Source organism: Syngnathus acus, chromosome 12 (genome assembly GCF_901709675.1).
Source record: "Syngnathus acus chromosome 12, fSynAcu1.2, whole genome shotgun sequence".
Classification (NCBI taxonomy): domain Eukaryota; kingdom Metazoa; phylum Chordata; class Actinopteri; order Syngnathiformes; family Syngnathidae; genus Syngnathus; species Syngnathus acus.
The window spans coordinates 2,300,407-2,318,139 of NC_051097.1; the positions used below are offsets into that span (position 1 = coordinate 2,300,407).

The following is a 17,733-nucleotide window of genomic DNA, read 5'->3' on the forward strand; positions in this document are numbered from 1 at the left end:
CTACAATGCTATGGATGACGCCACACAATATAGATTTGAAACTCGGGTTATAGTTTCAATGTCGGAGTTAAAACTCGGCTTGCAGTTTCCGAATGCCATACGTAATGGGTGTTGTCAAAATTTGCTTTAAGAATTGAAGTGGGGGAAAAAAAAAAAAAAAAAAGCTTACAGCACCTGGTATTCCCAGGCGGTCTCCCATCCAAGTACTAACCAGGCCCGACCCTGCTTAGCTTCCGAGATCGGACGAGATCGGGCGTTCTCAGGGTAGTATGGCCGTAAGCCATGGTTGAACACAAAATCATGCTTTTTATAGATACAATCGCCCCTGAAAACCAAGACTTGGCGTTTCATGGAAACATGGCTATCATGAAAAGTTATTGACAGCTTTTTATGTGGTAGCACAAATTTGCCATTGCGACCTGCATTTTGCTGTATCAAAGTAAATGTCACGAAAAGTGGAAAAACCCTACATGGAAGCGCAATGTGGTTTTTTTTTTTTTTTTTTACGGATAAAGTCTGCTGCTTTGAGGTCACAGGGAGCCAGCCAGTTTATTCACTGTACATAGTCTGCTCTCTAGCGGTAAAAGACGTGAACTACAATGCTATGGATGACGGCACACAATATAGATTTGAAACTCGGGTTATAGTTTCAATCATCATCATCGTTTTAAAGTCCGCTTTCCAGGCGCCGCTGGGTTGGACTGGGTTCTCGATATGGCCGTCTCTAGCCATACTGAGAATTTTTGGAGCAAAACTTTTTACAGCCGGATGCCCTTCCTGACGCTAACCCAAAGGGAAATTGATTTTCTGTCGGGGTTGACTCCCTTAGCCCATTCCTCTCCCGAGGAGCCCACTGGGCAGTGGTACTATTTAACCCATAGTTGGGGGCTGGTTCGTGGGCACCAGGGCGTGTCCACACACCGGTGGGCCTGCGTGCCGCACGTCTAGGGGCCAAACCTCCTCCGAGTCCCTTGTAGTTTAGCCTGGGTCCGTCTGAGTTAAAACTCGGCTTGCAGTTTCCGAATGCCATACGTAATGGGTGTTGTCAAAATTTGGTTTAACAATTGAAGTGGGGGAAAAAAAAAAAAAAAAAGCTTGCAGCACCTGGTATTCCCAGGCGGTCTCCCATCCAAGTACTAACCAGGCCCGACCCTGCTTAGCTTCCGAGATCGGACGTTCTCAGGGTAGTATGGCCGTAAGCCATAGTTGATTACAAAATCATGCATTTTATAGATACAATCGCCCCTGAAAACCAAGACTTGGCGTTTCATGGAAACATGGCTATCATGAAAAGTTATTGACAGCTTTTTATGTGGTAGTGTAGTGGGTTGACATAATTCACCCGGAACCTAAGTTCACGTTACAGAGTTCCGGTGGGACAGTTTACACGTGTGGGAATTTCCCGTTGAGTTTAGTGTGTCAAAGTCAAAGTCAGCTTTATTGTCAATCCCTTCATATGTCAAGACACACAAAGAAACCGAAATCCCGTTTCCTCGAAGGGAAAAGAGTCTGCCCGTTGTTGAATAAGAATAATTATAAATGTCATTAAAACAACTGCCGTTGGCACCGTCGTTTGTCACTCCGCCTCCGACTCCAGTCCTTGCACACCACACTGGTGACCCCGACGTCAGTCCCGCTGAAGATTCCGGGACTGAACTGAATAACGAGCGAAACGGCATGGCGCATTCCGTCGTCCTCAGACTGCCTGAGGTTTGGGAGACGTCTGCGGCAACGTGGTTCGCACAGGCGGAGGCTCAGTTCGCCCTCCGGGGAATTACGGATGACGCCACACGCTACTACCACGTCGTCTCAGCACTCGGAAGCTCCACCGCAGCCAGAGCCGTAAGTTTCATCACTTCCCCTCCTGCCCAGGATAAATATGCAGGGCTCAAGGCTTATCTCCTCAGGATTTTTGAACTGTCACGATCCGAACGAGCCCGGCGCCTGCTTGCTATTCAAGGCATGGGGGACAGCAAACCCTCTGAACACATGGAGATGATGTTAAACCTGCTGGGTGGGGAAGAGCCGAATTTTCTTTTCATTGAACTGTTTCTGCGACATATGCCGCCGCACGTACAAACGGCCCTCGCGAATACGACTATTACGGAGCCGCGTGCTCTGGCGGAGGAAGCAGACCGTTTCTACTTGGCCACCCAGCGTTTCGCCCCTGATGTGCTGGCCCCAACACGCAGCTACACGTCCCCAAGCGCTGGCGTTTCCCCTGGCAGAGGACACGCTGCAACCGACGGCCGCACCGGCACAGGTTTGTGCTACTTCCATGCACGTTTTGGCGCCAAGGCTAAAAGGTGCCGCTCCCCTTGCACCTTCAACACGGCGGGAAACGCCAAAGCCTGCGCTCAGTAGTGGCCGTGAGCGCGGGCAAAAAGAACCGGCTGCTGTTCATTGAGGACACCCTCTCGGGTCGCAGATTCCTCTGTGACACCGGTGCCCAGAGGAGCGTCCTGCCGGCTACGGTGGACGACGCCGCTGGAGGGTTGCACGGCCCGCCCTTAACATCCGCCAACGACACCCCCATCAGGACGTATGGCACGAAGACTGTGGACATATGTTTCGGGGGTCAGCGTTTCACATGGGACTTTGTCACTGCCGACATCTCCTTCCCCCTGCTCGGCGCAGATTTTTTGTGCGCCCACGGACTGCTCGTGGATGTTAAGAATGGCCGCCTGGTGGACGCGTTAACCTTCTCCTCCTTCGCATGTGTCCGCGATGTGGGGAAGGATGTGAGTCTCTCCAGTTCGCTCTCCGAGGGCGACATGTACCAGAAACTCCTCGGAGAGTTCCCCAGCCTTACACAGCCCACCTTTGCCGCCACCACAGCTAAACATGGGGTCGAGCACCACATCGAGACCAAAGGCCCCCCCGTCTACGCTAGGGCCCGACGGCTCAACCCGGAGAGACTGACAATTGCTCGGGCCGAGTTCGCCAACATGGAACGCCTTGGCATTATTCGCCGCTCTGACAGCCCGTGGGCCTCCCCACTCCACATGGTGCCTAAGCCGGACGGTGGTTGGCGCCCGTGTGGCGACTACCGCCGCCTCAATGATGCCACCACGCCCGACCGCTACCCGGTCCCCCATGTTCAGGACTTTTCGGTACATCTAGCAGGGAAGCACCTGTTCTCTAAAGTGGACCTGGTGCGGGGTTATCACCAAGTCCCAGTGCACCCTGCCGACATCCCTAAAACAGCAGTGGTGACTCCTTTCGGGCTTTTCGAGTTTCTTAGGATGCCCTCGGCCTGAAAAACGCGGCCCAGTCCTTCCAGCGGTTGATGGACTCTGCGCTTAGGGACATGCCTTTCATCTTCGTCTACTTGGACGATGTCCTCGTCGCCAGCTCCTCGGAGGAGGAGCATGCGGCGCACCTGCGGGCCCTTTTCGCAAGGCTCGACCAGCATGGCCTGATCATTAACCCGGCGAAGTGCATTTTCGGAGTGCCGTCGATCCAGTTTCTTGGGCATCTCATCAGCAGTAATGGGGCCACTCCCCTCCCGTCAAAGGTGGAAGCAGTCTCCGCTTTTCCCCGCCCACGTTCGGCCCGGGGGCTCCGGGAGTTCCTTGGGATGGTTACATTCTACCACCGATTCATACGCCGGGCGGCCCACATCATGCACCCACTGTATGAGGCCCTTAAGGGTAGGACCCCCAACCAGGACATCGACTGGACCCCCGAGAGGGTCAAGGCTTTCGAGGATACTAAGGCTGCCACCATGTTGGTCCACCCGTCGCCTGGAGCCCCGGTCGCCCTCACAACCGACGCATCTGACTACGCAGTTGGTGCTGTATTTGAGCAGTGGGTTGGTGGCGCCTGGCAACCGCTCGCCTTTTTCAGCCGCCAGCTGGTCCCTAGGGAGCGCAAATACAGCACATTCGACAGGGAGCTACTCGGCGTCTGGTTGGCGATCCGCCATTTCCGCTCCATCCTGGAAGGCCGTGAGTTTACGGTTTTCGTCGACCACAAACCCCTCACGTTCTCTATGTCCAAGGTGGCTGAGCCGTGGTCCGCCCGCCAGCAGCGTCAGCTGTCTTTTATCTCCGAGTACACCACAGATATCCGACACATCGCCGGCAAGTCCAACGTGGTCGCCGATTGCCTCTCTAGAGCGGTCATCCACACGGTTCAGCTGGGTCTCGACTACTCAAGTATGAGTGCTGACCAAGCCTCAGATCCTGGGATCCAGTCACTCAAAGACTCGGACACTGGGCTGTGTCAGGGTTTTCCAAACTATCTTGATCGTATGATTATGTTGGAATGTATGTAACCAGTAATAAATAACCTAGCTAGATTAGTTTTATGCTTATGTTGGTGTGTAACCAGTAATAAATAACCTAGCTTGTCCCATCCTACACAATGTCGTAAAACATCCCCTGCTATGCTTTGACTAGAGGTCAAGGGTTTTCTCTTCCCTATCCAGTCCACTGTCACCCCCACCCTGTTTCTCTTAATAAAAATGCTCATGCAGGAGGCGAGAGTCAGACGTCATTCGATCATCGCTGTATGCACAGCGACGAATTGACTCTCCGCCTGCAGGTGCCCAAAAAGACTTAATTGTCTCCCATGTGGTTCTTGCAAAATAAGTTAGAGTGAGCACCACTCTAACATTTTGGTGCCGAAACCCGGGACCTCTCATACCCGCCATCTGGCTGACGGAGGACGACACGCTGCACACCGTCGACGGGCCAGCGTCCATTTAGCCGGACCTGGTAAAGAAAGACCTGGGAAGGAAATTCTTCGCTGGGCCAGCATCTTAGGTCTGGCTTCGTCTGACAGAGGTGGATTGACGGGACCCGGCAGTGCAACGAACCAGGGGACAAGTAAGTTAAAGCCCTAAAGTTGTGTGATTGTGTTGTTGTGAAACGCGTAAAAGTAAAAGTGCACAAGGAAAAATAGGCAGGACAGAAGATTTTAAGTCTTGTGGAAGGAGGGGGTGTTGTAGAGTCCCCCTCCGGATGAAGTGGCTCTTCTGGAGCAGTGGTTTTCAAACTGTTTTATATATTTTCGTAAAATCTCACGTACCTCCGTGTACCCTCATTTGACAACCACTGTTCTAAGGGGTACAACTTCGCGTTGGCAGGGCTGGGTAACAAGACTGTTGTCTTTAGTTCCCAGGGAAGGAAGGGGTGTTGTAGAGTCCCCCATCCGGATGAAGCAGCTCTTTTTTTTAAAAGAGGACTTCGTGTAGGCAGGGATAAGAGTTTGTGTGGTTGAGAGTGTGTCTGGTAGGATAAATTGACTAGAAAGAGAATTTGTTGAAAGGTCAATTTAAACCTGCATTGAGGATCCTCAAAGAAAGAGTATACATTTTTGAAACAAAATTGTATAAACCTAAAATACCAAGTTAAGATGGGAAATAAAAACGGTAAATCCCTAGCTCTTGACGGAGATGAGAAGTACATGGCGAGTAAATTTGTTAATTGTATGCAATACATGCCGAAGTGGAAGAAAAAGTATGGAGTAGAAGGGAAGTTGAAAGTTGAAGTGTGGAAGATAGTGGTTGATGTTTTGGAGGAGAGTGTGAATCGGAAGTCAAAGGGACTGAAAAAGAAAAGAAAAGAGAGAGAATTGATTTGTGCTAGAATGTGGTTGAATGCTTCACAAGAGAGAAGAGAACAAATCCAAAAGACAAAAGATAGAAAGATGAAAAGTGATGAGGCTGCGTCTATGTTTGTCAGGCCGGAAGACAATGAGGCCACAGTGCGCAGGCGCACTGTCCCAGGTGCACCTCAAGCAGAGGAGCAAGAGGGGCATTCCGCTCGTGTGCAAAACTTGTATCCAAGCTTAACAGACCTGCACCCTCCCCCATATAACAGCAAAAAAGGTCAGGGTAAAATTATTAGAAGCCCTGTACAAACAAGAAGTTTGACCACTGCTGCTAGATTTTCCCAAAATTTAGACAATGTTGATGTGTGCCCAATGATACAAGTGCCAAACCCTATTGTAGGGGAAGGCCAACCTCCACATACATATGTTTTTCGGCCATGGACTTTGGAAGAGGCAAGGAAAGCAGTTGAAGGGGTTACCCCTGTTGCTGAAGACCCAGAAAAATGGGCAGAAGACATGGCTGGAATCATACATTCCTATAGACTAAATGGGCATGAGGCAGGAGAAGCTGCAATGTCTTCCTTGGGAAAAGACTGGGCAAAGGTTAGAGGAAATTATACAGGTAGAAATAATCAAGGGCCTTTTCCCTATCCCGTTGAGGGAAATCAATTGGGAGGGGAGTATGCAGCACAATGGAATGATCTTGTGCAAAGAGTGCGAACTATATTTCAAAGACGAGCGAATTATGGTCATTTGGCAGGAATAAAACAGAAGCCTGGGGAAGATACTGATGATTTTCGCTTGAGATTTGAAAAAGAATTCAGGGTGCATAGTGGCATCCCATTCAATGATGCAGCTGAGAGTGCTTATCAGCAACAGCTTAAAAATGCGCTCCTTACAAATTTCCACCCTGAAATAGGCAACTGGGTGAGGAAACATTTGGTGGAAGTAGATATTGCAAGTGTGACAACAACTATGCAATGGGCCAGACATGCTGAAAAAGTGATCAAAAAAGGCAAAAGTTCTGATGTATTTCATCTAGACGATGATGACCTAGATGAAGATACAACAGTCTTCTTCCAAGGGTCCCAGCGAGGCAGAGGAGGTAGAGGCCAACAAGGTCGAAGGCCACCATACAATTCAAAACCCCCACCAGATTCTGACAACTGTTGGAACTGTGGGAAACGTGGACACTGGTCAAAAGAGTGTTTTAGAAAAAAACAAAACCAATCAAGGGGTGGAGGAAGAGGCAGAGGGAAAGCCAAATTCTCAGCATGACTAGATTCCTCCCCTATGACCTCTTGTGCTCCTACTGAGGAAGAAATAGTAGATGTCCATACAGCATGGGACATTCTGAGTGCATTAAAAGAAAAACCATATGTTACCTTAAACATTGGAGGAAGTGAAGCAGAGTTTTTGTGTGATACCGGAGCTTGTAAAACCGTAATAAAAACTAAAGTCCCTCATCTAAAGGCCTCCCAAAATACAATTTGGGTGAAATCTGCTGATGGGCAGGTACACAAGGAGAGTATCTCCAATCCAGTTGTAGTGAGAGATGATGAAACAGGAGTCATAGCTTCAGTCTCGATTGTTCTATCCCCAAAATGTCCCATAAACCTGCTGGGACGAGATCTGATGACTCGGTTTGGAATCGCAATAATTCCAGTAAAGGATGGCATGCGAGCATGTAGAGTGAGAGATGTAGACTCATATGCTGCACAAGCAGGTGAACAGATTTGCTGCTCCTATGACATCACTCCTGAACGGAATCCCAGGCTACCAAGCAGATTGCTGAGTAAAGCTCGAAAACAATTGTCCCGACCTGAATCAGAAATGACTTGTAATCAGTTACATGTCACCATGAATATTCTCACTGATCCACATGATGACTATATTGAAAGTTTTCTCAGTGACACAGAAGTAACTTTAACAATCACTGCTCTGTACACAGACCGCAGGTCATTTGCAGCTGCTGCTGTGCTCCTGCCCGCTCCTCAGAAAGACAAATACAAGTTGTCGGCTGTACCCCACATTTCATTGTTCAAACCTCACAGTGTAACATGGGCAGATGTGGGTTGCCGAATTAAACTTGCTGGATCTGTCACTGATTATGAGGACAAAGGTGATGGGTGGAGCTACAGTACCAGTTGTGACATGTGGAAGCAAACAGTGTGTGAAGTAGCTGTTGGAAGGGCATGCGCTTGTGCGCTTCCCTGACTAGTTGACATTTGTTTGAATGAAAAGGAGGAGGGGGAATTGGCTGGGCTTCCTGAAGAACTGTGGACAAAGGGGCCATCTGATGTAGGACTTTTAACGTCCATTCCACCAGTACAGATCAAACCAAGATCAGAGTGGCGTCCAAGAGTTAAGCAATATCCTTTAAAACACGAGGCAATAAATGGGATTGCCCCTGTTATAAATGATCTTTTGACAGGAGGAATCATTAGGAAGTGCTCGGATTCTCCTTGCAACACTCCTATTTTTCCAGTCCAAAAGGCCAATAAAATTGATTGGCGAATGATACAAGATTTACGAGCAGTGAATGATGCAGTGCAGACAAGAGCACCTAATGTGCCTGACCCACACACACTTCTGAACATTTTGAAACCTAACCAGAAGTTTTTCACAGTAATTGATCTTAGCAATGCATTTTTCTCAGTGCCAATTCACCCAGACTCACAGTTTTGGTTTGCGTTTACCTTTAAAGGACAAACTTATACGTACACCAGATTGCCACAGGGATTTGCTGATAGTCCAACTATTTTCATTCAAGCCATCATGGCCTGTTTGGCTGATTTTCAGATGTCAAACAAAAGCCAACTTCTAGTTTATGTAGATGATCTCCTGGCAGCCTCTGAAACTGAAGCTGCTTGCAAGGAAGACTCCTTAGCATTGTTACACTTTCTCTGCAAAACGGGGAATAAAGTGAGCAAGAACAAGCTACAATGGGTCAGACAGGAAGTGAACTATTTAGGTCACACTTTGTCAGCTTCTGGAAGACAGATACAGAGAACCAGAAAGCAGATCATTGCAGATGCACCGAAACCTGAAACAAAAAAACAAATGATGTCATTTTTGGGGCTCTGCAATTACTGCAGAGCATGGATCCCACATTATGCGGAAAAGACACAACCGCTGCTGAATATTGTGCATGGAGTCCCCATGGCAATGACAGAAAAAATAATATGGACACCAGTAGCAGATGATGCTTTTGTAGTGCTGAAACAGGCTCTGATGGAAACTACAACTCTTATCTTGCCAGACTACAATAAAACCTTTGTGCAAACAGCAGACTGCAGGAATGGTTTTATGACCTCAGTGTTGCTGCAGAGTCATGGCAGCAAACTAAGACCAATTGCATTTTATTCCAAAAAATTGGATCCAGTGGCTCAATCTTTGCCAGACTGTGTCCAAGCAGTATGCGCGGCAGCGCTTGCAGTGAGACAAGCTGCAGATGTGGTGCTCTTTCACAAAATGGAGCTGCTAGTTCCACATGCTGTAGATGTGTTGCTACTACAAAGTAAAATTAACTTTTTGTCGCCAGCCAGACACCTGTCTTACACTGCTACACTTCTGTCACAACCACACATTGTGATAAAGAGGTGCACAGTCCTTAACCCAGCAACGTTGATCCCGTTGCCAGGGGATGGTACCCCACATAACTGTTTGGATGCCACAGAACATCTACAGCTGCCCAGAGAAGATTTACGTGACACGCCACTTGACAAAGGGGAAAAGTGGTTTGTGGATGGATCATGTTCAAAGGATCCTAAAGGAAACAATCAAAGTGGTTATGCAATTGTGAAATTGCCAAACCAGATTGTTGAAGCAGAGAAGCTTCCATACAACAGGTCAGTGCAGGCTGCTGAGCTAATTGCGCTAACAAGAGCTTGTCAATTAGCGGAAGATAAGGAAGTCACTGTATACACGGACAGTCAGTATGCGTTTTCTACTCTGTTCTATTTTGCGAAACAATGGGAGCGCAGAGGGATGACAACATCAACCGGTAAGCCGGTTACCCATGCCTCCTTGTTAAAAGACTTGTTGCAGGCCATTCATTTACCTGCTAAACTAGCTGTGTGTAAATGTGCTGCTCACACCACAGGCACAGATGAAGCCTCAAATGGAAACAGATTAGCAGACAGAATTGCTAAAGAAGCAGCAGCAGGGAAACATGGCCATGAATTTTTTTTTAATGGATTCAGAGGACACGCAACTCATAGATAAGACTATACTGACAGATATGCAGGGCAATGCTCCAATGGTGGAAAAACGAATGTGGACGACAAAAGGTGCAATAGTGGATACAGATAATATCCACCGCATCGATGACAAACCTGTTTTACCAAAATCACTTTTTAAGGCAGCGGCTATTGCGACACATGGGCCTTGCCATGTGTCGACAGGAGGGATGAAGTCCATCATACATCAACAATTCACTACCTTTGGTTTAGATCAGTGGTTCCCAAAGTGGGCGGTACCGCCCCCCTGGGGGCGGTGGAAAGATCTGGGGGGGCGGTGAGGAGGAAAGGGGCGGTAGGGGGGCGGCAGTCGATTTGTACACAACACGCCGCTCTGGCCCAGTCAGATCCGACAGCATAGACTACAAAAGCAAAAGCTCAGGTTTGTAATTTCAAGCTTGTAATGTTCAGAATTTTATCTTATAATAAAAACCGCATTCTGGCGGTCAACATCATCTTGAGTTCAAGTCAACATGAAATTGGGGACTCGCCAGAACGCGCCGTGTTGTGTTGTGTTGAGCTGGTTAGGGCAGTGGTCCCCAACCACCGGGCCGCGGACTGGTACCGGGCCGCCAAGCCGCACAGAATTTTTTTTTTTATCGACGATCAATTAATTCAGGTCAAGACACTCGTCCCGGTCACGTGACATGTTTCCCCAGTCGAGCCCGCAAAGCTAATATGTGGCGACAGGCTAACTAACCAGGCAGTGAAGCATTCAAAACTGCTTCAACACATGGAGACCAAGCATCCTGCAATAAAAGACAAACCTTAAATCACTTCGGGTGTCATTGTCTCCGATTACGTCTAGATGGGACCGGCTCGTTTCTGAGAAACAAACTCAGTGCTCCCACTAATTCAACGTAATGGTAATGATATTATAAATGTATTATTTATTTATTTATATAAATGTATTATTTATTTATATAAATGCCGGTCCGCGAAAATATTTCTGACATGTAACCGGTCCGTGGCGCAAAAAAGGTTGGGGACCACTGCCTTATTTCACGTCCGCCACCATTTTCTGTGAGTAAATGGAAGAAAATGAATACATGAGAGGGTAAACTTGCTTTTCATACCTTCAATGTTGTCATTTTTGTCTTTAGGTAGGCCTATTTATGAAGTTAATTTGCAGCTGCAGGGAAATGAGGCTAACCTAATTAAAGTCAAATCAGCTATCTCCACCTTCCTGGCCAAGTTACAGTTATTCAAACGAAACATAGCTCGCCATGCACTCTACCACTTCCCAAGCCTCTCTGAATTGGATGAGGAAAAAGGCATACCAGACGATGACCTTCAAGTGTATTGTACACACCTGGATGAACTGCACAGAGACATGTCTGAGAGATTTGAGGACATTTTATTGCTTGAAATACCAGACTGGGTGATCAATCCATTCCTAAATGTCGACGGTGAAGAAACTGGAGTGGCAGAGGAAGAACTGATTTCAATTCAAAATGACATTGAGCTAAGGCCAAAGTTCAAAAAGTCATATCAAGATTTTTGGTTACAAAAAAAAATCTCTGACTGCTATCAAGTGCTGTGGAACAAGGTCAAGATGTACTTCATTGCCTTCCCAACATCATATTTAGTAGAACGGGGCTTCAGTGCAGTCACCTTGCTTCTTTCCAAGCAAAGAAACCGACTGAAAATTACTGACCGCGGGGATCTACGACTTCTTCGTGAGTTCCAGCCTGATGTTGAGAAGCTTATGTCCCTGCACCAAGCACATCCATCCCATTAATATTACGTGTGAGACAATGAAGGTTACTGGTGGAATGTTTATTTACGATTCTATGTTGCTGAAACAGTTAAAACTGCTAAAAAATAAATTGGTTTACTAAATACTAAATTGGGTTTTATTTGTGAAATACACATTTGTGTTTAACCTTTCTCTTTTCAAATTGCAGCAAACCAAATATCAAGAAAGAGGTGTTTGTTTCCATATGTGCCTTGGGGGGGGGGGGGGGGGGCGCTAGGAATTCACTGGGGAGCCAAAGGGGGCGCCAGCCTGCAAAGGTTTGGGAACCACTGGTTTAGATGCTTACTTAAAAAATTTTTGTAAAGCATGTCCTGTTTGTGTGAAACATAATCCACAAGGAAATATGAGACCTAAGAGAGGCTCATTTCCAAAACCGTCTTACCCATTTCAAATCATGCACATGGATTTTATTGAGCTCACACAAAGTGGACCTCACAAATACTGCTTAGTGATGATTGATGCATTTTCCAAATGGGTGGAAATAGTTCCGTCTAAACGAGCAGATGCCTTAACAGTGGCAAAAGCCATCTGCAAAGCCATCATACCGACTCATGGCATCCCCCAAACCATTTACAGTGACAATGGTCCACACTTTGTGAACCAAGTTGTACAGAACATGGCTGTACACCTTGGGATAACATTAAAAAATCACTGCGCTTGGCATCCTGCGAGCGCTGGCCTGGTTGAACGAGCAAACTCCACTATCAAAAGCAGGTTGAAAAAATGCATGGAAACAACAGGCAGATCTTGGCCAGAGTGCCTAGACTTATATGAGAATTACTCCCACTTCAGAAGAGCTAACACCTTTTGAAATCGTCCATGGGAGACCATATAGACTACCTGTGTTCCCTGCAGATTTGCAAAAAGCAGATGAAGAACAGTCCTTGGCAGACTATATGATAAGGACGCTCAAACTGAAAGATGTGTCAAATGCAAATTTACTGCCGCCTGATCTTTCCTCCTCACAGGTCGACAACCCCATCAATCCAGGAGACTGGGTCTACATCAAGGTCATTAAAAGAAAGAACTGGGTCAGCCCACGGTGGGAGGGACCATTCCAAGTCTTGCTGACTACCCCCACCGCAGTGAAGATCGCTGAACGGCCCAGCTGGATTCACCTCAGCCACTGCAAGTTGCAGAGAGTGCTGGACCCCTAATTCGGAGTGGTGGGGAAGGCTAACTTCAAAGGGGTCCTATCGTTTAGGGTGGGACGTCTCAATGTTGGTGAAGAAAACAACGATCCCCACTCCGCTAGGCGAGGGGATGTCCCGGTGTCTCTGCCATCCTAGTAGCAACGGGGCTCCATATGCCAGATGGATCCTCTGCTGCGTTGTGGTTGGAGCGTGCTATGGTCTATGGACTCATTTGAACAGACCAAGTGACAATGTTGGCCGTGGAAAACGATGGTCACACGATGAGAACTTTGAGGACTGGTCATGGGACCCCAGAAACCCATACGAAACCAACACGTGGTACCGGTACGTCAAGTTCACTGTGAGAGCCCACACACAGGAGGGGTGTTATGTGTGTTCAAAACTCCCCCCTTCCTCCACGCAAGTTCACTTGGAGGCCAGGGCAATGAATGTCACTGAAGCGAAATGTATGGCATCCATGGGAGGGGTTGGATATCAACACCGTGCTGTCAAAGTGAGTGATGACGACCCTTCCCGCCCTGGACTTGCGGAAGGTACCTGTGATCAGCTTTTCTGGACAAATCTCAATGTGACTGTTAAAGGACGAACATTGCCGCAAGTTGCCTACACAGAGCGGCGACCTGGAGTGAACTATACGTGTTACATCCAAGGAAGTAAGACCCACAAATGCATTAACGACGACTGCTCTCCAGGAGGAAACTGGATGGGAGCTTTGGACATCGCCGCTGAGTGTCAGGATAGGAGAGCCATTTCAGTTGGGGAGGGCTCTCCGACTAACATGTCTGCACCATCGAACGGAACATACTTCATACAGAATGGCTGGTGGCTTTGTGGTCACAAGGTTTATCCGATGCTGCCCGCCAACTGGACAGGAGTGTGTGCACCAGTGTGGGTGACAGACCACACCTACAGGATACGACATCGTCAGCTGACGGCAGCACACAACTCTTCTGGACGTCAACGCAGGGCGGTTGCAACCTTTGACCCTCATGACCCTGTCTGGGGTGCGAATGTTCCAGACGACCATAAAATATGGTCCGTTGGAGACAAAGTTGTTCATGCGCTTTTTCCCTCGGTCGGAGTTGGAAAACATTCGCTCTTCATCGAAACACTGAACTATCGTTTTCAATCCTTTGTGAATCTCTCACTGCAAGTCAACGATGGACAAAATAGAGAGATTCAGGCTATTAGGCTGATGGTCTTGCAAAACAGGATGGTTCTGGACTTGTTGACGGCAGCACAAGGTGGTGTGTGCCACATCATTGGGACTTCCTGTTGCACATACATTCCGGGAGAAAATGACACACACATCTACGACGCCATGACTTCACTGAAGAACTTACAGCAGGCCATGTCGAATGACAAAGTTCCACAACAGTGGGGTTTCTTTTCTTGGCTATTCTCTGGCAACTGGTGGCAACTGCTGTTGAAAATTGTGTCTCCTGTGCTTGTTGTGCTGGTGTTGTTGTGCTTGTTTACGACCTGTGTTATCCCATGTTTGAAGTCTGCTGTGACGAGGGTTGTCTCTTCTACCGTAGCACAAGTACATATACAACTTCTTAGTCGTGACGGATGTGATGACCATAATGAAACGTGAATTGCGTAGGTGCTGTTATACTGAGCATGTTTTACAGAAACTTGATGATTTGACCATCGAAAATGCTTCGCAAGTGATGGATACAATGATGTACTGTTTCTGTGTTTTTCTTTTTCTTTTTTATTGATAGCGTTGTGGTCGCCTAAGGCAGAGGGACCGTGTGAGACTTTTCCTGCGATTTAACATCGGCCGGCAGGTTTTTAGATCACACACTAAGTTTGAACTGGAGTATTGAGGAAATACCTCATCTTCACTGGGTGTTATTGCTATCATTGTTTATTATTTTTACTATTCTTCTTTATATTTTCTTGCTTGTGTTTGTGGATCGGGTTGGCATAATCATATGATAAAACAGGAGGGATATGTCAGGGTTTTCCAAACTATCTTGATCGTATGATTATGTTGGAATGTATGTAACCAGTAATAAATAACCTAGCTAGATTAGTTTTATGCTTATGTTGGTGTGTAACCAGTAATAAATAACCTAGCTTGTCCCATCCTACACAATGTCGTAAAACATCCCCTGCTATGCTTTGACTAGAGGTCAAGGGTTTTCTCTTCCCTATCCAGTCCACTGTCACCCCCACCCTGTTTCTCTTAATAAAAATGCTCATGCAGGAGGCGAGAGTCAGACGTCATTCGATCATCGCTGTATGCACAGCGACGAATTGACTCTCCGCCTGCAGGTGCCCAAAAATACTTAATTGTCTCCCATGTGGTTCTTGCAAAATAAGTTAGAGTGAGCACCACTCTAACAGGCTGCGTCTGGAGGAGGTCGCGGTTGGCGGCTCAGGAGTCAGGCTGTGGTGCGACCTCTCCACCGGCCAACCTAGACCACTTGTCCCTGCTGGCTGGCAGCGGGCTGTCTTTGAGGCGATACACGACCTGTCCCATCCTGGCAGAAAGGCGTCCGTGAGGCTGGTGGCTCAGAAGTTCGTCTGGAAAGGGCTGAAGAGGGACGTGCGGGCCTGGGTCGACTCATGTGTGGCTTGTCAGCGTGCGAAGGTGCACCGCCATACCAAGGCCCCGTTGGAGCAGTTTACTGTCCCCGAGAGGAGGTTCGACCACGTCAACGTCGACCTTGTGGGCCCGCTCCCCCCTTCCCATGGTTTCACCTACCTCCTCACCATGGTGGACAGGACGACCCGTTGGCCTGAGGCCGTCCCCCTCTCCTCAACCTCAGCTGCCGACGTGGCCCGGGCGTTTATCGGCACATGGGTCGCACGCTTTGGAACACCCTCAGACCTATCCTTGGACCGGGGTGCGCAGTTTACTTCCGAAGTCTGGAATGTGGTTGCTAGAGACTTAGGGGTCAAGCTGCACCGCACCACCGCATATCACCCCCAGGCTAACGGGCTGTGCGAGCGGTTCCACCGCTCCATGAAGGCTGCTCTACGCGCCAGTCTGGTGGATGGCAACTGGGTGGACAGACTTCCCTGGGTCATGCTGGGCCTCAGGACGGCCCCTAAGGAGGACCTGCAGTCCTCGTCTGCCGAGCTCGTCTACGGCCAGGTACTACGGGTTCCTGGGGACTTCATTCCGGACGCCACAACGCCTTGGTCGGCGGCCAGGCAGCGGTCCTCCCTGCTGGAAGTTGCCAGGACGTTCGCACCTGTCCCCACATCACAGCACTGCACCCCTGTTTCCCGGGTGCCCACCAACCTGCGCTCGGCGGGTTTTGTGTTCATCCGCCACGACGCCCACCGCGGACCGTTGCGCCCGCCTTACAACGGGCCTTTTAAGGTCTTGCAGCACGGGGGCAAGAGCATGGTCGTGGACATCGGCGGTAGGCCTGAGACTATCTCGGTTGATAGGATTAAGCCTGCCCACGTGGATGTTTCCCGGACATTGGAATTGGCGCAGGCCCCACGCCGCGGACGCCCCCCAGCGCCTCGCCCCTCCAACCTGACCGAGCTCCCGCCTGCCCGACCGACAACACGACCGTCCAGCCCAGCGGTCTTTCCGGCGGCGCCCCCTACCCCTGACCCCCTGCCAGCCCCTGCCACCTACACCCGCCGTGGTCGGGCTGTCGTCCCTTTCCGGCGTGGCGATTTTGACTATGGGTGAATTCTGGGGGGGCTTGTGTAGTGGGTTGACATAATTCACCCGGAACCTAAGTTCACGTTACAGAGTTCCGGTGGGACAGTTTACACGTGTGGGAATTTCCCGTTGAGTTTAGTGTGTGTTAGGATCTCGAAGGGAAAAGAGTCTGCCCGTTGTTGAATAAGAATAATTATAAATGTCATTAAAACAACTGCCGTTGGCACCGTCGTTTGTCACTCCGCCTCCGACTCCAGTCCTTGCACACCACAGTAGCACAAATTATCCAAGATGGCGGCGCCCCAGTTGGCCGCGGCCGCTACGGGTCTCATCATCCGACGAGTATTTTCGCAAAATATGTCGCCTAGGACACTACAAACAACACAAAGTTTAGTTTATCCATCCAGTAGATTAGTGTAGGATCGCCAGCGCCTGCTGGAGGTACGGTCATCAAGTGTTTTCGGACTCGTAGCCACAACTACCCTAGTCTGTTTGCGTAGCCTCGGAGTGCTTAGGGCGCTAGCCCCAGAAGCTCACGACGCAGCGGGCTCGCCGGGCAGCACACGCCGGAGGAGGAGTAAGCGTAGGCGGTGTGACCGGCGGCGAAAGCGCGGCTGTCGAGGTGGGCTAACGGCTAAGCTTAAAGCTAACCCCTACAAACCGCCGCTTCCATCCATCTTCCTCTCCAACGTCCGCTCACTGGATAATAAAATGGACCATCTAAAACTGGAACTCTCTTCAAAGAGGGAAGTTAGAAACTGCTGCGCTCTCATCCTGACGGAGACATGGCTGAACTCATCAATGCCGGACAACGCCGTTAGCCTGGAGGGGCTCGCTACATTCCGCGCCGACAGAAACAGCGAGCTAAGCGGTAAATCCCGAGGAGGTGGGCTGTGTGTCTACATCAACAACAACTGGTGCAAAAATGCTAGATCTGTCGCCAGCTTCTGCTCTTCGGACATCGAGCTTTTGACTGTTAACTGCAGACCCTTCTACCTGCCCAGAGAGTTTACTGTTGTTAGCATCACGGCTGTGTACGTGCCTCCTAGCACTAACACTAAAGAGGCCATGAGGGTTCTCTATCGGACAATCAGTGAGCTGCAATCCACGCACACAGAGGGGGTTTTCATCATTGCTGGGGACTTCAACCCCTATTCTCCCTCATTTTTACCAACACGTGGATTTTCCAACTCGGGGAGAGAACACTCTGGACTTGGTTTACACCAATATAAAGGATGCATTCAGAGCAGCCCCCCGCCCCCACCTCGGCTCTTCAGACCACCTATCTGTTATGCTAATCCCTGCATACAGGCCCCTGCTGATCAGAGCAAAACCCACAGTGAAGCAGGTGAGGGTGTGGTCTGAGGGGGCCATGGAGGCACT

At 49.0% G+C, this 17,733-nt stretch overlaps 1 non-coding gene and 1 pseudogene across 1 annotated transcript; both read right to left on the bottom strand.

Moving 5' to 3' along the window:
• Positions 1-162: 162 nt before the first annotated feature.
• LOC119131943 lies at positions 163-281 on the bottom strand. Its single transcript, XR_005099739.1, has one exon. It is a non-coding gene; the product is annotated as a 5S ribosomal RNA (ribosomal RNA).
• An 811-nt stretch (positions 282-1,092) lies between these two features.
• On the bottom strand, positions 1,093-1,201 carry LOC119131963 (annotated as a pseudogene).
• Positions 1,202-17,733: the final 16,532 nt, after the last annotated feature.